At 47.5% G+C, this 23,302-nt stretch overlaps 1 long non-coding RNA gene and 1 pseudogene across 1 annotated transcript; one reads left to right on the forward strand and one right to left on the reverse strand.

The window, feature by feature from the left end:
* LOC123142724 (uncharacterized) overlaps positions 1-23,302 on the reverse strand; it is a 96,267-nt pseudogene that overhangs the window by 6,765 nt on the left and 66,200 nt on the right.
* Positions 9,008-10,917, forward strand: LOC123142061 (uncharacterized). Its single transcript, XR_006470509.1, has 3 exons — positions 9,008-9,315; positions 9,896-9,972; positions 10,075-10,917. It is a non-coding gene; the product is annotated as an uncharacterized lncRNA (long non-coding RNA).

The following is a 23,302-nucleotide window of genomic DNA, read 5'->3' on the forward strand; positions in this document are numbered from 1 at the left end:
ATTAGTACCGGTTGGTGGCACCAACCGGGACTAAAGGTCTAACCTTAACCTTTAGTCCCGGTTGGTGCCACCAACCGATACTAATGGGCATCGCACCCTTTAGTCCCGGTTCGTGGCACCAACCGGGACTAAAGGGCCCAGGTGAACCGGGACTAATGCCTTAGCCGCACGAACCGGGACTAATGTGAATACTGCCCTGTGACCAAAGCCCTGTTTTCTACTAGTGATATATGTGCATCCCCCGAAATTCCGCGCAGTCGAAACCCTAGCCTTGCTCCTCTTGCCGCCGGGCATGTCCATCCCGCCGCCGGACATGTCCACCGCCTCCAGCCGCCGCCCGCGCCCAACCGGAGTGCGACACGTCGCCTCGCCAGCTCCCCCGCAGCCGCGCGGGCCCGCGAGCCCACGTCTGGCCCGCCCGGCCCGAACGCCGTCGCCGCTCCGCCCGAGCCGCCCGCCGCCCCGCCACCGGAGTTCCTCCTGCCGGCGACCCCGCGCCGCGCCGCCGCCGTCGAGCGCCCCGCGCCAGAGGCCGCCGACCTCCGCCGCGGCTCGACCGCGCGCCGCCCGCGCCTCTCCTCCGCCGCTCCGCCGTCGCCGGCTCCGCCACCGACCTCGTCGGCGCGCCCTTGCGCCGACTTCACCCCGCGCCGCCGACGCTGCCCCGGCGCCGCCCCGCGCCCGGCCGCCCTCCGCCGCCGCCGCGCCGGATCCGGCCGGACCAGCCCGTCCCCGACCCTCTCCGGTGAACCCCGCCGCCTCCGGTCGCCTGACCTCGCCGGAGCTCGTCGTCGGCCAGATCTGGACCAGATCCACCAGGCCCACGATCCAAACGGCCTCCCCGCGCCCGGATCTCTCCATCCCGGAACGAACCTGTCCAGTTTCGGAGGGTATATTTTCGTCTAAGTCCCTAAATTCATACATTATGGTGCCCACTTTTTGACATGCCATAACTTCATTTTGCTGCTCCGTTTCATGCATATAATATATCAAAATGTCATCATGAGATGCTCTTAATTTTGTTCCATTGTGTCATGTTCATTTGAGTACATATAGATGCCCAAATCATCGTTGCAAGAGTGCTATACGATGTTATCTGGTGTCTGTTAACAGAACTTGATGATTTGTCTTTTTCATTGCATTTTGTGTGTGCATCCTATTTGCATGATCTTTACATGTGTTTTGTACTACATCATGCCATCTTTACAGGAGTGCTTGTCTTGTATTTTTATGATATGTGTGGTGACTAGCACAAGCATGCAAAGTAGCCTCCATGATGTTGCTAATTTCTGTGACTTAGTCATTTCTGCTAAGTCTGGAGCTGTAACATTGTGATGCTATTTAAACCTGCTGTCACCATGAGTTCTATGCATAATCTGGAGATGTTCACTAAGGGTGTTTGGTTATACATGTTATGTTCTATCCATCAATGCCTTTGTTTACATTTATAGCCCGCTGTAGCTTGTTTTAATCTTGCTCTCAAATTGCTAAATAATGTTGCTGTCAGCCTGTTAACATGAAGTCCAGTATTGCCATGTGTTTTGCTAGTGATCCATGCACCCACTTGATCTTGCCATTCTTAGCTTCATAATTATGCCATCTTAGTGTTGGATGCCTTCACATGCCATTAAATGCTTTGTGATGAGTGATTTGAGCTCGCAAAGATGCCTTCATAATTCTGTTTATGCCATGCTCAGTTTTTCTGCTAAGTCTGAATCTGTCATATTACTTGCTATGTTTACATGGGTGCCATCATATCTCCTGTGCCTTTTTGGCTCGTGATTAGTAAGGGACTTTTTTTCTATGAAATTAGTAGATTCATGCCATGCCTTTGTTTGCTATGATCTGTTCCTGTAGCATGCTGTTTGATAGCTCTAAACTTTGCAACCTGATGTTATTTCTGCCATGTCCAGTGATTTCTGCCAAGTCTGTGAAACTGTTATTATTTGCAATCTTGCCATGTACTTTTGAGCATGCTCTAGTGATTTCTAGAGATAGCTCAGTGTTCATGTTTTGTAATGCTTTACCTGTACATCACACCTATACCTTTTGTTTTCATGTTGGGGTGCTGTAGCATATTTTCATGATGCTTGCAATATGCCTAGTTGCAGTTTTGGACAGATTGTTGTTATATCTTGTTTGGAGTGTATGTGTTGCACCGTTGCTCCGTTTTGAGCATGCTCTATATGAAACTTGCTTAGAATTGCATGTAGCTTCATCTTATCATGTTGCATCCTTGTTTTGAGGTGTTTGCTTGATGTTTGGATGCATTTTGTAGCAATGCCATGTTTAACTTGTTGTGCTCATATCTTCTAGGCCGTAGCTCCGAACTAAATGAACTTTATATGTAACTTGACTAGAATTTCGTGTAGATTATTTTGGTGCATCTTAACTTGCTGTTTAACAACTTGAACATAAAGTTTATTCAGATCTGGACCAATTTTGAAATTTGCATATGAGGACTTACCGGAATTGTCATATGTTGTTTCCGGCCTCATTTAAACTTGCTTTGATGTGTTGTTCTTGTATGCATCATCTCTTGCCATGAGTAGATTCATGTAGCCTTGTCATGCATCATACTTGGTTGAGCATCATGTCTTGTTTATGTGTTGAGTGTTTACCGTGTTGTTTGCTTCTTTCCGGTTGTGCTCCTTCTCGTTAGTTCCTGTTTCGTTGCGATCATGAGGATTCGTTCGCGTTCGTGGCTTCATCTTCTTCATGGACTCGTTCTTCTTCCTAGCGGGATTTCAGGCAAGATGACCATAACCTTGGATCTCATTACTATCATTGCTATGCTAGCTGCTTCGTTCTATCGCTATGCTATGCTACCTATCACTTGCTCTTCAAGCCTCCCAAATTGCCATGAACCTCTAACCTTTGTCACCCTTCCTAGCAAAACATTGTTTGGCTATGTTACCGCTTTTGCTCAGCCCCTCTTATAGCATTGCTAGTTGCAGGTGAAGATGAAGAAGTTTGTTCCATGTTGGAACACGGATATCATGAATTTTGTTGGGATATCACAATATCTCTTATTTAATTAAAGCATCTATATACTTGGTAAAGGGTGGAAGGCCCGGCCTTATGCCTGGTGTTTTGTTCCACTCTTGCCGCCCTAGTTTCCGTCATACCGGTGTTATGTTTCTTGATTTTGCGTTCCTTACGCGGTTGGGTTTTATGGGAACCCCTTGACAGTTTGCTTTGAATAAAAATCCTCCAGCAAGGCCCAACCTTGGTTTTACCATTTGCCTACCTAAGCCTTTTTCCCTTGGGAGTCGCGCTCCCGAGGGTCATCTTTATTTTAACCCCCCCGGGCCAGTGCTCCTCTGAGTGTTGGTCCGAACTAGAGCCACTTGCAGCGCCACCTCGGGGAAACTTGAGGTCTGGTTTTAGTTGTACGTAGTGCTCATCCGATGTTGCCCTGAGAACGAGATATGTGCAGCTCCTATCGGGATTGTCGGCACATCGGGCGGTTTTGCTGGTCTTGTTTTACCATTGTCGAAATGTCTTGTAAACTGGGATTCCGAGACTGATCGGGTCTTCCCGGGAGAAGGAATATCCTTCGTTGACCGTGAGAGCTTATAATGGGCTAAGTTGGGACACCCCTGCAGGGTATAAACTTTCGAGAGCCGTGCCCGCGGTTATGTGGCAGATGAGAATTTGTTAATATCCGGTTGTAGAGAACTTGACACTTGACTTAATTAAAACGCATCAACCCCGTGTGTAATCGTGATGGTCTCTTTTCGGCGGAGTCCGGGAAGTGAACACGGTCTTTGGGTTATGTTATGCGTAAGTAGGAGTTCAGGATCACTTCTTGATCATTGCTAGCTTCACGACCGTTCCGTTGCTTCTCTTCTCGCTCTTATTTGCGTAAGTTAGCCACCATACTTTGCTTAGCCGCTGCTGCAACCTCACCACTTTACCCCTTCCTTACCCATTAAGCTTTGCTAGTCTTGATACCCATGGTAATGGGATTGCTGAGTCCTCGTGGCTCACAGATTACTACAACACCAGTTGCAGGTACAGGTTTTGCGATGATCATGACGCGAGAGCGATGTTACTTGTTTTGGAGTTTCTTCTTCTGCTTCTTCTTCGATCAGGGGATAGGTTCCAGGTCGGCAGCCTGGGCTAGCAGGGTGGATGTCGTTTGAGCTTCTGTTTGTGTTTCATCCGTAGTCGGATGTTGATCTTATGTATGATGTATTGATGTATTCTTGGGGCGTTTGTGCCTTTTGTAAGTTTCTCCCTCTATTATGTAAAGTTGATGTAATGATATCCACCTTGCAAAAGCGTTTCAATATGCGGGTCTATCCTTGGTGGGACCTTCGAGTTCCTCTCGGATAGGGTCACATATTGGGCGTGAGAATATGTGACTCGCAAGGAATGCTACAAGAGATGGAAAGCCCATTGAGGATGCCCGGTCTTTGGTCGAACGTATTTGGAGATTGCTAGAGGAGTGGTCTAATGCGCACACATCACCGGTCGCCGCACAGGGAGGGAAGCTGATGGAGAGTTGGCGACCTCCTGTCCAAGGATGGCTCAAGGTGAACAGTGACGGGGCCACGATGAAGGAGGATGGATCAGGAGGCGGTGGAGAAGTCGTACGCGACCATCATGGTGTGTTTGTGGGAGGAATGTGCCATTTTTTCGATCTATCGGCGATCCAGAGCACGCGGAGCTGTTGGCCTGCCAGCGGGGTGTTCAGCTGGTGCTACAATTGGGAGGACGCAAAGTCATTCTAGAAACCGATAGCCAAGGCATGGTGCAAGCTTTGCCGACCAAGGAGCTGGACAGATCGCGGTATGGCCCTCTTGTCGAAGAGATCAACAAGGGCTTAGGAAGGACATCATTTTCACAAATGGTCTTGAGTTTGTAGATTTAAATGCAAAGCTGGCTTTGAGGTTAAGGATTTGCGTAAGCAAAACAACAGTTTCCTTGGTGGTGGTTTGACACTCAAAAAGGGCTTAGGGAGGACATCATTTTTGCAAGTACCTGAAAAATAGATGCTATTGCTACTATGAAGAAAAGTTTACTGACTCCTTTATTTGGAAAGCTACCCTTAAAGTTAAAGATCACTATATGGCTGGAAGAAAGGATCAATTCTAGCGCCTCGTGGCAAGAGTCTCTCCCCTCCCGTGTCGCTCCCGCGAGCGACCCGGAGGGGGAACCCTAGCCGCCGGCCCAGCGCCCCTCCCCTCCCCTTCTTCTCCCTCGCCGCCGCCGGCCCTCGCTGACGGGCAAAGCCCGTTCAGCTTTGGCGGCGGCGGGGCTTCTCTTCCCCCCTCGAGGTCGGCCGGCGCGGGACGGTGGCGTTGGGCGGCGGCGCTGCGTTAGCGAGGGGTGTAGCGGCTCGGTGGCTGGCGGTGGCGGCGGGGCCGGCGTCGGGCCCCGTGGTGAAGGGCCTCGCGGCGGTGGATCTGCGCGCTGCGCTTGGAGAGGTGGCGGCGGCCACCCGAGGCTGGATCTCCTGTTGCCCTGCGGCGGGTGGCAGGAGCGGATGCGGAAGGGCGCCGGCCTGGCCGCGCGGGCGGCGGGCCGGCGGCAAGCTCGAAGCTGGCTCCCGGGACCTCCCCGCGGTCTTCAGAGCGGATCTGGCGGATGGTGGTCCCCCCTCGCGCGCCTTCTTGCCTCGCCAACCCATGCCACCGACGGCCTCTGGCTCGCCGGATCTGGTTGCTGGGTGGGGTTGGGGGCGGTGGCTCTGGATTGGGGGAAACCCTTGGCCGTCTCTGCGGCCACGATGCCGGCGGCGCCCCGGGCGTCGCTCTCCTTCCTGAAGGCGGCATCGAGATCTGACACTGCCCTCTTCCTCCATGTTCCGGGTGAAAACCCCAAATCCCCGGATTGGGTGGCGACGGTGCTCGGGCGTCGTGTTTCTTCTTGAAGGCGCCACCTTGGAACTGTGGTGTGGTGGTCGGCGGTGTGGCGATGGCGGTGGACTACCGGATGTCAGTGGGCTCCCGCTTGGCTGCTTGCGGTGGATGTGTTCCTTGCCGACGGCCGTGTCGAAGTCTGGGGTGTCGCTTGCTCGGTGAGGTAGTTGTGCTCTCGCTCTCTCCTCGGCAGCCTACTGTTCCTATCCTTCCACTCGGGGTGAGTGGCTCTGCTTGTCGACGGCGTTCGGGGGTAGAGACGGATGGGGGTCCAATTTTGGTTGGCCTAATGGAGGTGATGGAGCACGGTCTTCCTCTATCGGCGGGCTGCTCCCTTGTCCTTGTCGCGTCGTCTGCATGATCCTATTCGCCGAGAGCCTCGATGCTCAAGCCAGCGCTTGGGCATTCGATGTTTGTTAGCGGCTCTTTTGGCATCTTGTATCTTTGCCCTTTTTCTGTTAGTTTGTTCCTCTTCTGTACTTGGATCGATGTAGTGGTGGTGTGCTTTATAATATAAAGCGGGGGAAAACCCTTTTTCTTAAGGATCAATTCTAGCAATATTTCCAGACTTTGGAAAGTTCCTATTGGAGATAACCTTCCTTTATATATCGAATCCCCTCAGTAGTTTAGTAGATGTAGTATGCAAGACAATATAGCTGATAAATGTTCCTCAATAAACGTTGCAACTAAGCCTGGCCAAGTAGTTTGGTCCCTTGGCTCCCAAAAGACTTTTACTACTAAATATGTTTATGGACATCTTGAAAGGAACCTTATTGGCTGTGATTTTAAATGGATTTGGAGAGCTAAAATCCCTTTTAAAATCCAGATATTTTTATGGCAATATTTTCAAGATGCTGACTAGGGACATTATGAAAAGGAGGAACTGGGTGGTAACCCAAAATGTTCCTTTTGCAATGAGAGAGAAACTTCTCAACACCTTTTTTTTCCTTTCTCCAGTTGCTAGAGTAGTTAGGCGTACACTATATTATGTATTTGGAACTAAGATTTGTCCTAATAACTTGTGGCAGTTCTTCTTTTGGTGTTACATGTTTTTTCCTGACGGTGTTAAGTTCTATAAGGTTGGGTTGGCTGCGATTTGCTGGGCGACATGGAATTGTCGTAACCGGACGACCTTTGAATTCAAGTACCCTAGAATGTCGTTTGAAGTTGTGTTTCCTCATGTGTTTCTCTTATATATATATTGGGTAGGTTTGCTTAAGAAGGAAGACCAAGGTGAACTGAGCATGGTGCGATGATGCTTAGAGAGAATGCCACTAGAATAATGAGGATTGTGCGCATGGGGACTCTGCGACGAGTTGATTCCTTTGAAGTTGCTAGATGTTGTCTACACACACTTACTCCTCGAGCCCTCGTTTTGGTTATTGATACTTATTCTTATCTGCTTTCGCGTGCGAGCCGAACTATTTGCTCCTGCCTGAGCTTTGAACTACTGGTAGGATAGTGTTTTGTGGCGTCGTCGGGATTTCGTCCTGTACTGGGTGTTCCGATTGCGAGCATCTGAAGTGTATTTTCCGACGATACTTTAAACTTCCTTTTTTCCTTTCCCGTCTTCTGAACATCTTTTGGAAGGGCGTTGTATTTCCGTTGCTCATTTAATGGAAAAGGGTTAAAGCCCGCTTAAAAAAAGATGGGCTTGCCGTCGATGAGCGCTGACGATGAAACTCTAGCGGTCTCTCCGTCGACGGCCGCGGAGGAAGTCCTCACATAGAAAATAATCCTTCTTGAAAATTGGTCAAGACATATGCAGGCTGATGGTAGCAAGGAGTATGGCAAAAGTCATATTATGCTCGCGAGCTCACTTGAGCTTGTGATGAACAGTAAAATTGCAAGAAAAGAAAACAAATTTTGAAATTTTTGTGTGGTGAACTTTGACAAATGTTTTCTGTGCTTGCAAAATTTCATCGTGAAATGACAATTGTAGAAGTCGTGAAAAAAAAAATTGATGCTCCAAAAGTGTTATTTTCAAAAGCGTTTTAAAGTGCTGATCTTTTTCCACGACTTCCACGAATGTCATTTTCCAATGAAATTTTGTGAGCACTCGAAATGTTTGTCCCAAAATAACAGTGTCAACTTTGTAGTTATTTTGAAACGGAGGGAGTAGTTTATAAAAAAAACTGGATTTTACTGCTCACCCAAGCTCATCTGAGCTTGAGCACAAAAACAGCACGTCCGGAGTATGGTAATTATTTCCACTTCTCCCCTTAAAAAGTGAGAGGTCACTTGGGACAAGCTAGGCAAAGATCTTCAACATGCACCTGCTGGCCCAAATCCATTTGAACAGCTTGTTTGCCACACATAGAAGAGAAGGCTCCTGATTTCCAAATGCATCGCATCGCACATTTTTCTCTGTTAGGTGCAGTTGGGCCTGCTGAAGGTGGTGGCTAATATTTCTAACTTATGTTCATACCACTGTCATTTTTTGATAGAGAAACGGCACAAAAAAGAGAGGACATGTTGGTAAGAATCAGCTTATTACATTTAAAAGGAATCAACTTTCGTTACCAGGTAATTTTAGTAATTAAAGAACAAACTTCCCTCCAATTGGACGCGGAGTTTTGATGCTCGGGCTCACCTGCTCCCTAAATCTCTCTCGTTGGTTCTCGTATGGGGATTCGCATAATGTGGCCTGACAAGTCTGCGATGGTACGTTTGTAAATCGTTATACAGCGCAGCAGGGTAGCTAACAGTGCGCGTACGTGGGCCAGAATCGTATGCGTGGACGTCCGCCCCGAGCGCGAGTCTGGCTGGTCCGTGGACCAGATCGTTTACTTTTAGGCCGAGCCGTGGAACAGATGTTAGGTACAGAGCCGTCTTCGATCAATAGCTAGACGGCGACCGACTGTTCGTGGTGCCGCTTCAATGGATAAGCAGAGGTCGTCCCCTGGGTGGGACCGCGCTGAACCCACAAACCCTTGCCCTCGGTGGTCCTCGAAACAAAGCCGCCGCCGCCGCCGCGAGCAGCTATACTCCATCCCCACTGCCGTTCAAGTCTATGGCGGCTGAAGCTAACCAACAATGGAAGATAATGGCCTTGAGTTCCTTCTCGACGCGATCGACAGGTAAGGGAACCCTTCCCAAATTGGAGATCTATGTATTTTTCCAGTTGCACTGGACATGGGTCAACGGCTGACAAATTGTGCGCCTCGACATGGCCATGCCTTTGCAGATTTCCCCTCCGTGAAGAATTCGCGAACATCCTAGACCACCGAGATCCGGTTCCTCTGGCGGTTCTCTCGTGGAATTGTGCGACAAGCGTTGAGCCGGCTGACTCAAACGTTGGGTCCGGATGCGGGCAGCGAGTTGGCGGCGTTAGCTAGGTGTGGGAAGAGGGCGGCGGGCGGCGACGCCGCGAGGCGTCTCCGACGAGGTCCGAACAGTTGACAGAGGGTGAATCCGGAGGCGCCAGGATGAACAATAAGTTGCGGTCTGAAACCATTGCCATGCATCTAATATGTTTTTTTGTTGATTGCTAGTCCGTTTGTCGAACTACATACTTTAATTGGCCGCCATGATCTCTGTGATGGAAAAGAACACTAGTTTTTGTTTGAGAACAAACAAAAATCACAGTTATGCTGAATTTTAGAAGCTGACAGAAGAGTAGTTACTGAAGTTGCACGTGTCAAATAGGTACATGCATGATTCAGTAATCCTAACGAAATCAGAACTGGGAACGCAAAATGTAGAACCCTGAGAAGTCAAGTTGTGGTTGAGAAAAAAGAGTATGAGGCATGATTTTGTATTCCATGGCAAACCATCCATACATAAAATTGTCTTCCGTATTTACCCCACGTTTGCTTTGGCTACATGTCAACTTTTGAATGTGTTGAAAATATCTTTCTTCCAATAATGCAAGCATCCCACCATGCCAAATGTATTTTGCATCTGATATCCGACCCTCATTCCGTCTGCTTAGCTTAATAATTATGCGAAGTATGCCTTCTGCGCCTCCTCCCCTGTTCCCTCGTGTTGAAACTGACCAATGTTGTCTTTCTATGGAAATACAGGTTGCGTCTAGGGAGCGTGCTGCCAGACAGAACCCATTTCCTTCAAGAATGAGTGCCCTTGAGTAGTCAATTCACAAGTATGCGGAGAAACCGACAAAAATGTGTGGTTTGTCCTGAACTAGGACTAAGTTTCAATTCAATTTAAGGCGTACAATTTATACAATTTGTATTCGTGGCAGATTGGCTTTGGGATAAGATATGGAAAAAGCAGATTGAACGCAGAGAGGACCAAATCAATGCAGGAGATTGTCTGCATCTGCTCGGTAAATTCTTAAAGCCGCTTGTTCAAGTATATGAACTCAAAAAGAATAGTTGAATGTGTCACTAACAAAGCGTTTCTACTTTTTTTGGAAAACAAGGAAGCCAGAGGCTGAGAATAGCAGGTTGTGTAGATGCGAGTGACCTGCTTTGAGGATGTACATTTCTGAAAACCGTGTTTTGCTGTCACAGTTCATGGATGTACTTCACTTAGAGGAGATTCCTGTTAAGCATATTGTCAAGCGATGGACCAAGGACGTGAAGAACATTCAGTTAACTTGTCTTTCACGTGCAGACATTCGACGCTATATATGAAAGCTATGGATGTCATGATGATGGGGGATGCGAGTGCAGAGTCATTCGAGCACATGTTAGCTAGTCTGAATGATTGTTGGTTACTAGTGCACCGTTAGCAGAGAAGAGAGATTGTTTGGCTTTTGAGGACCGATTGGCAAAGGTCTTGCAGTCCCGGATAAGCAGAGGGGTTGGAAGGCCGACAGATACTGGAGAAGGCACCTTACGAGGGTCTGAGCAAATGGACAAAGTTCTGCAGCTTCTGCCGGCGCGAGGGACACAAGTGAACAACCTGCCCTGGGATGCACCGAAGAAGCCGTGCAAACCCTGGAAAATGCAAGAACTATGGTATGGTAGGCCATCACTGGAACATATGTACCAGGCCACTGGGAATTGCTGAAAAAATGGGATGTGATATTTAAGTTTGTACTCTGTTCTTAGTTGCTGAAGATTTTCTAGTGTGTTCTAGTGAGCAGTGCTCCATGCTTGTTCCTCCATTTTCGAGGTGGCAAAAAGACTGAATCAGATAATAAAACGATGATCTTGTTTGTCAGAACTGTTTCTGGTTCACTGGTTGTTAAAATGTTTGTTCTATTGGCTTTAGTGTGGCCGAGGGTGAGGGTGTTGGTATACCTGAATCTCAGTTTTGCAAACCTGCTAGTATTGCGTCCCATGGTTTGATATATTTATGAGGCGCTGGTCATGGTGGCCGTTATGGAGTCCATGGGATGACACGGCTCAGACTGGCTCGGAAAATTGGGTGAGCCATGGTCGGGTTACCTGTTCCGCGTCTACAGGGCGCGCTGCCGTCAAATTTAATACGCCTGCGACATGGCTTTTATTTAGTACTATACCTGAGAAATACAGAGATAGAATACCACTGGCGGCACAGATCCCCATGCTGCTGGACGATGCTGATTTAGGGTTCATCTGAGCCCGAGCTCAGAAATGAATATCCGCCTCCAATCTATATTAATTGACGAACCCAGTTAATACTCCTTTTTTTAGTCGATGCTCCTTTGTACTAAAGTTGTACTCCCTCTGTTCCGAAATGTAAGTCGTTAAAGCGATTCACGTGCAATTTTTTTAACGTAACGAAAATTTTCTACTTTCCAAGAATGCCCTCCCACTGCTGACCGCTCCACTCGCTCCCTCTCTCGTTCCACTCTCGCCTCCCCTCTCACCCGCCTCCCCCAGATCTGCTCCTCTCGCCCGTCTCTCCTCTCCTCCCGTCGTCGCCGGCCTCTCCTTTCCTCCCGTCGTCGCTGGCCTCTCCTTTCCTCCCTGTCGTTGCCAGCTTCCTCCCACTGCGCCACCCCGTTTTCTCCCACGGCGGGCGCCAGAAATCCAGCAACCCGAGGTCAAAAGACTGATTTTTTAGCGTTCTAGAAGTCAATTCTAATTGATCAATAAAAATACAATTCATTGGAATTCCTTTATTGCTAATTGCCCAAAGTGAGAAGCAAAAATGTTCTGATAAAGACGTTCTTCAGTAATATCATCACGACTTTCGACAAATCCACCACTTACTTGTTGGTTGGTGTTCCATTCTGTCAATTCTAGTTTTTGTTATGATGATCCCATCGATAGTAGTATTGATTTCTATAAACAGATTGAAAGTAGGTTTGCGACGAGCTTCTGGGTGGCGGAGGCGCTGGGTCTGCGTGCGCCGACGCTGGATCTGCGTGCCCCGACGCCGGTGTGGACGTGGCGGCGGATGTGGAGCAGTGGACGTGCTGCGACGCTGGATGTGGAGCAGCGGGGCGACAGCGGAGCGCCTACTCACGGGGTGCTGCTGAATCTCAAGGTAAGGAATCAATCCCTCTCTCCCGGCTGCTTCCTCTCGCCATGGCTTGGCGTCTCACGGGGGTTAATGCGTGTGCGGTGGTGCAGAAGATTGAGGACGGTGACGATGTGGAGGTGGAGGAGGCGTCGGCAGAGGTGGTGATGACGGATGAGGGGTCGGTCCAGGTTGCCAGGAAGTGGTATGTGGGCTTTTCCTAGCTGCAGATGTGATTTTGTTAGGGAAGTGGAGGATTTTGTTCTTCCTATGATCTGGCCCTGATGTTTAAATCGGCTGATGAGACTAAGCTTGTTGATTTCGTGCCTGGCGATTCGTCGAAGCAGTTTAGCATCAGCGCTAACTTGGATCCGAAATAGGAAAGCGCGCTCACCGAGTTCATCCGTGAGAATCGGGACATCTTTGCGTGGAAGCCTTCTGACATGCCAGGTGTACCGAGAGAACTCGCTGAGCACACTCTCAATGTTGATCCCAAGTATAAACCGGTCAAGCAATTTCTTCGCCGGTTCAATGAAGAAAGACGCAAGGCTATCGGGGAAGAAGTTGCCAGGCTCTTGGCGGCTGGGTTTATCATCGAAGTATTTCATCCTGAGTGGCTGGCTAATCCGGTGCTGGTGCTCAAGAAGAACGACACTTGGCGTATGTGTGTGGATTACACAGATCTCAATAAAGCCTGTCCAGCAGATCCTTTTGCCCTCCCTCGTATTGATCAAATCATTGATGCTATGGCGGGTTGCGAGCGTTTGAGCTTTCTAGATGCGTATTCTGGTTACCATCAGATCAAAATGGCAGTTAAGGACCAGGAGAAGACAGCCTTCATAACTCCTTTTGGAGCCTTCTGTTACGTGTCTATGCCCTTTGGGCTCAAGAGTGCCCAGGCGACCTATCAGCTGTGTGTGCAGAATTGTCTTCATGATCAGATCGGCCGCAATGTTCATGCATATGTAGATGATATTGTGGTGAAATCAAGGAGGAAGGAGACATTGATTGATGACTTGAAGGAGACCTTTGATAACCTGCGGGTTTATAAAATGATGCTTAATCCGGCCAAGTGCGTTTTTGGTGTACCGGCAGGCAAGCTCTTGGGCTTTTTGGTGTCTAACAGGGGCATTGAAGCTAATCCGGAAAAGATCAAAGCCATTACTTCTTTGGGCAAACCGAAGTGTATCAATGATGTTCAACGCCTGGCAGGCCGGATTGCCGCATTGAGCCGGTTTATCAGTCGCCTTGGCGAGAAGGCCATCCCTTTGTATCAGATGCTGAAGAAAACGGATAACTTCGTGTGGAGTGACGCCGCTAATGAAGCATTTGAGGATTTAAAGCGGCAGCTGGCTAATCCACCGGTTCTCGCTGGTCTGGTTGACAAAGAGCCATTGTTGCTATATGTGGCAGCTAACGCCCGAGCTGTTAGCGTGGCTATTGTGGTGGAGCGCAAGGAGGCCGGAAAGGAATATCCGGTTCAACGACCGGTTTACTATATCAGTGAGGTACTTATTGAGTCCAAGCAGAGGTACCCGCATTGGCAGAAGCTGGTGTATGGAGTTTTCATGGCAAGCCGGAAGCTTAAGCAATATTTCCAAGGTCATCCCATCACGGTGGTCAGCTCTGCTCCTTTGGGGGATATAATTCAGAACAGGGAAGCAATTGGCCGGATTGCTAAGTGGGCTATCGAGCTCGGGCCTCACGGGTTGAAGTACATACCCCGAACGGCGATCAAATCTCAGGCACTTGTGGATTTCATCAATGATTGGACAGAACTACAAGCGCCAGAAGAGAAGCCGGATCATACTTATTGGACTATTCATTTTGATGGGTCCAGGCAATTGGAGGGCTCAGGGGCTGGAGTCGTATTAACTTCCCCACGAGGTGATAAGTTTTTTTATGTTCTCCGTTTAATGTTCCCTTACACTAACAATGCAGCTGAATATGAGGCATTACTCCATGGTCATCGGATGGCTAAGGAGATGAACCTAAGCCGAGTTAAGTGCTTCGGTGACTCGGACCTGGTGGCTCAACAAGTGTCCAGCACTTGGGACTCCAAGGACCCACTCATGGCGGCATATCGTCGTGAGGTGGATATTGTTGCAGGTCACTTCAAAGGTTATCAGGTGGATCATGTGGACCGGCGGAAGAACGAAGCGGCGGACGCTTTAAGCCGCTTGGGTTCCCAATGTAAACCGGTTCCACCTAATGTCTTCCTGGATGTGTTGCATAATCCGCCCGTCAAGCTCCCTGGTGAAGAGGATTTGGCTATTCCTGATCCAGAAGCTCAGTTGGTGGCGGCTCTTCATGTTATTCCGGATTGGACGGTTCCATATTTGGCGTATATGAACCGGGGCGAGTTACCAGAGGATGAAACTTTGGCCAGACAGATAATCCGGCGGTCCAAGTCCATGACTATTATCAATGGAGAGTTACATCATTGCAGTGTGACAGGGGCGTTTCAATGTTGTGTGTCTCCTGAAGAAGGCCGTGAAATTTTGCATGAGATCCACGAAGGAGATTGTGGTCACCACGCCGGTTCAAAGTCTCTGGTGGCCAAGGCGTTTCGTCATGGTTTTTATTGGTTAACAGCTCATGCCGATGCCGAGGACTTGGTCAAAAGGTGTGATGGATGTCAAAAATTCTCACGACGTGCTCATGTACCGGCTCAAGAATTGAGGATGATTCCAATCACTTGGCCGTTTGCAACTTGGGGGCTGGATATGGTTGGGCCCTTCAAGAGATCCAAGGACAAGAAGACCCACCTTTTGGTGGCGGTTGATAAGTTCACGAAGTGGGTGGAGGCAGAGCCAGTCAGTAAGTGTGATGCAGCTACGGCGGTTCAATTCATCAAAAAGGTGATCTTCCGGTTTGGCTTTCCACACAGCATTATAAGAGACAATGGTACCAATCTGTCAAAGGGTGCCATGAAGGAGTTCTGTCAACGTGAGCACATCCGGCTTGACGTATCATCAGTTGCTCACCCCCAGTCCAATGGTCAAGCGGAGAGGGCCAATCAAGAGATCTTGAGAGGCATCAAACCCCGGCTTATGGTTCCTTTGCAACGGACGCCGGGTTGTTGGGTTGAGGAGTTACCTTCTGTGTTATGGAGCATCAATACCACACCCAACAGATCGACAGGGTACACACCGTTCTTCATGGTTTATGGAGCGGAAGCGGTTCTTCCTAGTGACATCCGTCATGACTCACCCCGTGTAGCGGCATATGTCGAAGCTGACAATGAGAAGGCACGGCAGGAAGCTCTTGACCTGTTAGATGAGGAGCGTGACATGGCACCAGCCCGTTCGGCGATTTATCAGCAAGATCTGCGTCGTTATCACAGCCGCCGGGTTAGAACCAGAACCTTTCAAGAAGGCGATTTGGTGCTTCGACTCATCCAGGATCAGACGGATATGCACAAGCTATCCCCCCCCCCTTGGGAAGGACCCTTTGTGGTCAGCAAGAATCTGCACAACGGGTCATACTACCTAATCGATGTTTGAGAGCGCAAAGACTCACGTAAATCGGAGGAGGAGACCAACCGGCCGTGAAATATTGCTCATCTTCGGCCCTACTATACTTGAGCCATAGGCTCTGCTTATGTACATATTATGACAATGTATATATTATGATCAATATAATAAACTGGAACCTCAGCTAAAGCGGGGTATCTGTGTTTTTCTTACATCATGTGTGGTTACATGGAGCTTCTATTTATAACGCGGCGTCCAGTTTACCCCTTGATTCAGCTTATCAAAGCTTTATACAATATCACTTGGGGCTTGGTCGTATCCGAACCATAGCTACACCTCTTGATCGGCGCAATGCCACAACATCACTTGGGGGCTTGGTCGTATCTAAACCATAGTCACACCTCTTGATCGGCTCAAAGCCAAATCAATTCGGGGCCAAATAGAGTGTTATAAAACAACAACTCAAACATAGGCACCCATTGAGCACAACTCAAAATGTTACTTGGGGATCCTTTGCTGTCGAAATGAACAAAGAATCGACACTTGTAATAGGCTATCAAGCCATGGCTTGGAAGCCTGGTGTATACACCTAAAAGCCCGGGTTAGCCTGCCTCTTTAAGTAAGTCACTCCGCCCAGATAAACCTGGTACGACCCATCAAACTTTGCCAAGTTACTCTAATAAGACCCTGAACTTGTCAAGTTAAAATGATGTTTGGTTAAGGATTGAGGACCATCTTAAAAGGCTTTGCAAAAATGGTTTAACTCAGTGGCCTGGCAGCCCATGGAAAGCCTCGACTACAAGGGTTTTTATTTGCTTTTTGCTAAGTTTTTCTCTCTTTTGACAAGATTTGTGATGTTTTTAAACCGGTGTTCATCAACCCGGTTAGGCTGTCAACTCCAAGTTGTCAGTACATGATCAAAGTATAATCCGGAGACTATCAGCTCGGTCTGGTTTCGACTAAAAGTCACCAGTATTGAATAAACCGGTGTTTATCACAACCAGGAACGGTTTTATTGTAAACTGGCATCATATAACAGGAGTTACTGATGCTCCGGATTAGGGTTGTTACCCTCACTACAAAGTTGGTCAGCCAACATTATGACTCAAGGTCACATGTATCACGTATTTCCATATTTGTTTATATTTTTATAACTTTGGCTATAAACCTTGGTTATATATATATTTGGGCATTATGACCCGCCCAGTGGTAAGACACTAGGGCGCTTTAAGCTTTTTATCTGTAGGGATAGCTTGAGTAAATTGCTATGGATTATGAACATCATATCTTAAGCATGGCGGATTAGCAAGCATCAGTTGCAGATAAATATGCACGAAGGCATAACAGACCAAGTGTTTTTAACTAGCCTATTACAAGGCGTTTCAGTGCCCAAAAGGATAAGTGTTTTCTCAAATACGTGTTGCAGCACGTGGAAGATTAAACCGGCCTCCGGATTATGATTGGTCACCAGCTTGACCTGACGACTGCGGATCATCTTGCACCGGTTCATCCTCTTCGTCTCTACCCAGCGGCTGGAAGTCAATAGTTGTCCAGTCGATCCCAGTTAACGCTTGGAACACAGCTTCGTCGCTTATAAGGGTGGACGGTTCAATATCAGGGGCATAAGTGTGCTTACGGATTGGACGGATCAGGTTTTGAGCCTCAGGAGTCGGTGCAGCAACCCGTTTGTTATTGGTGTCATAACTCGCCCGGTAAAATGACAGACCAGCTTCTTCAGCAAGTTGACAAGCCAGTGGACGAACTTCCCGGTTTATGGCGCGGAGATCATCATTGCAAAATTCTGATCCGTCTTCTTTTAAGCTTGGGTAGCCTTTAATGATGTCTGCCGGATCAAGATCAGGCACCCATGCTTTTGCCCGGGTTAGTGCAGTCAAAGCGCCAGCCCTTGCAGCAGATCTCTTTAGCTCTTCGACCCGGGCAGGCAACATAGATAGCCTGGCTAAGGTATCCTTGATTAACGTCGGGGGCGGTTATTGTGAGAAGCGGTGCAGATGATTCGTTGCGCGCCGGTATACAATTGCTCTATCAGCGTGTAGGCGGCCTTCAGCTTCTTCTGTACATCAGAGCCCAGATGACTAATGCGAGTTCCTACATCATTACAAATGTCAGTAAACCGGCAACACATGGGAAGATATGTTGAAAGTATAAAGCAAGGATGCTTACCGAACACAGCAGCAGTCATGGCATGTATCTGCCGCTTTATGCCAATCAGTTCATCTACCACCGGTTTAAGAGCTCCTTCTGCGTCCTCGGCTCTTTTCTGCAAAGCGAATTTTTCCGTGTTCCAATCCGCACACTCTTTGTTGAAATCCTCCTTTAGCTTTTCCATAGCGGATAAAGCGCTAGTCAGTTCATCCTTTGCCTTGGAGGTTTCAGCTTGCTGGGATTTGATATTCTCTTTCAGATCAGCGGTTTGAGTTTCCTTTTTGCTCAGTTCAGCCTATAACAGATAGACGTATAATGAGTTGATGCTACATGATTGAAGTACCAAGCACATAACAAGTTATGCACTTGATACTTGGGGGCTAATGCATATTTGCTTGTTCTCAGAAATTTCTACAAAGTCCCAAGCATAATACAAGTATTACTCTTGGCACTTGGGGGCTAATGTATGTTTGCTCCAAGTTCTGATCTGGGCAATCTGTTAAAAGTCCCGGTTCATCTTTATAAAGCTAAACCAGCCCTTGGGGGCTACACCAGTGAAAAAAGATGCAGTGTTGCAAACATAAAGTGATTACTAAGTCCCGGTTCAGATTGGTATCATAAATCGTCACTTGGGGGATACTGGAGTTGATAAGTTGCAATTGGACGTAAGAGAGAAACAGTTATGTAGTTACCTCATATCGCTCCTTCATCAAGTTTACCAAACCAGCTTCATAGTCACGGCTGGTATACAGACGGTTCAAGAAGCCAGAGTGAATGTCTTGAGCATTGAGATGGGTGTAGCTTGATAAATCGGCATTCCATCACTAGTAGAAAAAGGACCTAATGTGAGACACATTAGTCCCGGTTTGATTTTGGCCCAGTACTAATGGTACCATTAGTGTCGGTTCGAGCGGCTATGCATTAATGCCGGTTCGTGTTGAACCTTTAGTACCGGTTCGTGCCACAAACCGGTACTAAAGGGGTGGTGGCAGACTGGCGTCAGGCCGGGGCCCCACGATCACCTTTAGTACCGGTTCGTGGCACAAACCGGTACTAAAGGTTCGTGCCATGAACTGGGACTAAAGGGGTCTGACCTATAGTCCCGGTTGGAGACACAAACCGGGACTATGGGGCAATTTTCAAACTCTAGCCCCCCTGTGTATCGCCATTTCAGTTTTGAAAAAAATCAAAAGAAAATGATAAAAACTTCAAAAAATAAAATCCTTCGAGAGGTAGTTATATCACTACATCTACTAGTTAGGAAAATTTGAAAACTTCAATTTGGACATGTTTTGCAAAAAGTGCAGGGAAAATGTAAAACGGCTATAACTTTTGCATACGATGTCAGAAAAAAATGTATAATATATCAAAAAATTCAGCACGAAAATCCGCATATGATTTTGATAGCCTACGGCCTATTTGTAATTTTTAGAATCCTCAAATTCCAAAAGGAAAAAAGATATGCTCAAATTTCAGTTTTTTTGGCTAAATCTGGTCAAACTATGGTCAAACTACTTATTCAAGAAGTATTAATGTTACTACATAATTATTCAAGAATATTAGTGTAACTAAATAATTATTTCAATTTTTTGAATTTTGGTCAAATCTGGTCAAACTATGGTCAAACTGTGGTCAAACTATGGTCAAACTGTGGTCAAACTTATTGAAAAAATATTAGTGTTACTAAATAATAATTGCTTTTTAGAATAATAGTTTCAAACTCAAACGGTGAAACATGTGACCTAATGCTCAAGCTAAACTGCTGAGGGTTAATAGGATTGTCAGCTTACATTTGTCAGGAAAACAACAAGTGTAGACTTGGAAAGTAGAGGGAATAGAACTCCGAAGTTAAGCGTGCTCAGGCTGGGGGAGTGAGAGGATGGGTGACCGGCCGGGAAGTTAGATGATTTTGAATGAGTGATCAACACTTGAGTAGTTAAGAGGGGTGATTAGAGACTAAATCATCAAATAATTCAGAAAATCGAAAATTGAAAAAAAATTCAAATTTTTTTTCCAAAATTTTCAGAAACAAATTTCAAAAAAAAACCCTTTAGTACCGGTTGGTAACACAAACCGGTACTAAAGGTCCCCCATACCACAGCGCAAGCTCACGCCACGTGGTGGGCCTTTAGTGGCGGTTCGTGCCGAACCGGTACTAAAGGGGGGGGGGGCTTTAGTCTCCACTCTTTAGTGCCGGTTGCAGAACCGGCACTAAAGGCCCTTACGAACCGGTGATAAAGCTTCGTTTTCTACTAGTGCATTTGCCTTTGCCGATAGCAGAGAGCTCATCTTTGGCAGTATGCTTTGACAAAGCGACAGGATTGCTAGGAGTGGTGTGGCCAGTGCCAGTAATCATAATATCATCATCTTTGTCATTAGCAGCCTTTACTGGAGTTGGCGGTTTGTCAGTATCTTTAACTGGACTGACCGGTTTGTCATCAGTTCGGACAGGACTGGTTGGCTGGTCAGCACGGCTTGTGGTGTCAACTTCCACCTGTTCAGCAAAGAAGTCATGGTCTTGAGGCGGTGGGTCATTAAGCATGGCGTCAGCATCGGTCTCTCCAGGATCTGCAGTCTTTTCCGGTTCAACAGCCACGTTATCATCAGCCGGTTTATTCAACCGAGCCTTCTTGCTGGGTCTAGGCTTGGCACTGAGAAACATAAATATGAGGATCAGTACAATCTATAAAAATAACACATCAGGGATAAAAACAAGTGTATAGCTCACCCAAGAACTGTTTTGAGGGGTGGAAGCTTTGTGGCTGATGACTCGCCAGAAGATGAGTGGGAAGTACCCTGATAATTTGAATCAGATGGGTTAAGAGGCTGACGGAAACAACCCGCTTTGGGGCATGAAGTGTCAAGGGTATAAGAGACCTCTGATCGGCGTTTCCGAACCGAGGTGTTCGGTAAACCGGCGGAGGTAACTACCTGGCCACTGTGCCGGGTTGTGCGGCGAGCCTCGTGCTGCTGCATCTTCAAAAGAAAGTTTGGGTCCAAGTAAGCAAGGGGGTGAGAAAATTTTACTTTTCGGTTTGCTCGACAGATTTTTGATGTTGGCAGAGGATCTGAATCGGAGGAAAGAATGATTACCTCTACATCATCAGCGTGACTGCCTTCAGCGTCGCCCTGATAATAATCATTGTCAATGAGGTGTATGAAAAATGAACCAAGAGAGTCAAGTTCTACCTCTGATTCCGGGTTACCCACATCGTCATCAGCATTTGGCTCGGAGGATGCAGTTGTCCTTTTCTTGGCAGGTTTTTTAACAACCTTGGTCTTTGGGCGAACTGGTTTGGCCGGTTTGTCTTGCAGTTTTGCTGGTTTGTCTTGTGGCTTTTTATTCCTGAACGGATCATCACCCTGTCAAAATCAGACAAACTCTCAGGAAATATGTTGAAAAGAGGTAACTTACAGTAAGGAAGTTAGATAATTCTTACAGATGGCGGTTTGTTGAAGGTACAGAAAGGACTTAGTCCGATTTGGCTGCAGGCGGCCTCCGGTTCATTCAACATTTTTTTGACAGCCTCAGTAATTTCAGCCTGTGTCAGTTGAATATTAATGTGCCGTTGAGGGTCGGTCAAACTCCCTGTATATTCACACATCAAGCCGGGGCGCCGGCTTAAGGGTAGGATGCTCCAGCCGATCCAGCAACGAGCAAAATCAACACCTGTTAAACCGTTTGCCATAAAGGCTCTAAACTTCGACAGCTATGGGGCATAGTTGGCCCTTTCCTTTGCTGTTAACCTCTGAGGAAAAGGATGCGTATTGCTAAGGCGTTCAGGGCGGTAACCCGGCAGGGGGTTTTCATCAGTTGGAGATGTATCCTTGCAATAAAACCAGGTCTGGTTCCATTCTTTGGGGTGACTGTGGAGCTTGGGATGAGGGAAAGTGACTTCCTTCCTTTTCTGAACCGCCATTCCGCCCAATTCAATATTGGGTCCATCTATGAACTCTGTGCGACGGTTTAAGTGAAAGAAATCCCTAAACAGTTCAACTGTAGGTTCCTCTTGCAGATAAGCTTCACAGAAGACTTGGAAGTGGCAGATGTTGGTCACAGAATTTGGACCGATGTCTTGAGGGCGAAGTTGAAAACTAGCCGGCACATCTCGGAAGAATTTTGAACCGGGAGGGCTAAAGCCTCGGCCCAGATGGTCAACAAAAACGACTACCTCTCCGTCCTTGGGTGTAGGAGGATTTTTCGGGCTAGGGGCCCTCCAGTGGATGACATCTTTCTTGGCCAAAGCGCCCGTTGTGACGCATCTGTTTAACTGATCTTCCGTGACCCGGGAAGGAACCCAGTTGCATTCATAGACTTGCTTGGCCATTGCAGTGAGAAGCTGAAACATGATTATTGCGGGTTTAAGATACACAGTGAACAGCTATAAAGCGGTACAAGGATGTAAGCATATTGTTAAACCGGGGTTTGTTATCAGTAAACCGGAGTTTGACAATGGAGACAGTACAATGACGAATGCATTGGCGGTTCAACAGGGGACTAATGGTATCTACCGGGTCATCATTTTTCTATGAGGTTAAACCGCCTAATCTGATATTGAAGATATATGTCTAAAGGTGCGTAAGTGAAGGAAAAACAAGTTTCATGACGAGACATGGTAATTTCAGATCCACCGTGCGTAGGAAAATTAAAATATATTCTGACCTAGTTCAAGCGTTTGAAGAGTTCAGCAAGTTCAGATGAGTTTTAAGCCCTAACAAAGAAAAAAGGAGTTTAAACTACAAGGGCGTTGGAGAAATCAGATCTAACTAGCCATTGGTATTACTGAAGAATTGGTATTACTGAAGAGGAACAAGGAAGAACAGCTTCAAGAACTTTGAAGAGCTATGAAGAACACCGAACCCTAATGGTGGATCTGGAGTGAGGAAAGAAGGAACTTACTGGTGCTGAGGAAGCAGCGGAGGATCGCCGCGTTTCTCTGGTACGGTCAGGTTGATACAACGGCCGTCGTTGAGGCAGAGGCGAAGGACGACGGCGGCGGCATAGCTTGAGGGTCGGTCGGCGCGAGGAAGAAGATGACGCGAAGAGGCACGAAGGGGAAAAGTGAAAGGGACCCCTCGGCCTTATTTATAAGGTGAATGGATAAAAGGTAGGCGCGAGAATCGAGGAGCCCGAAAAAATGGGATATGTGACAGCTCTGTTGCCTCGATTGTCGGAGGCCCATTAATGAAGGTGGGTTATACGTAGTTTTTAATAACAGATGATGTCATGGCGATTTATCATGGTCCTAGAAGGTGACGTCATGGCGGTTTACAAGACTATGTGAAGGTGCTGAAGAAGATTCTTCTGAAGTATTGAGGATTGACATGAACCAGTTCAAATCAATCTGGGGCCTAATGTTGGGGATATTACTACTGAGCATAAACCGGCCAGGAGAGGCCGGGTTAACCCCATAGTAGTTCACTATGCCTGAA

This window comes from Triticum aestivum, chromosome 6D (assembly GCF_018294505.1).
Source record: "Triticum aestivum cultivar Chinese Spring chromosome 6D, IWGSC CS RefSeq v2.1, whole genome shotgun sequence".
Taxonomy (NCBI): Eukaryota; Viridiplantae; Streptophyta; class Magnoliopsida; order Poales; family Poaceae; genus Triticum; species Triticum aestivum.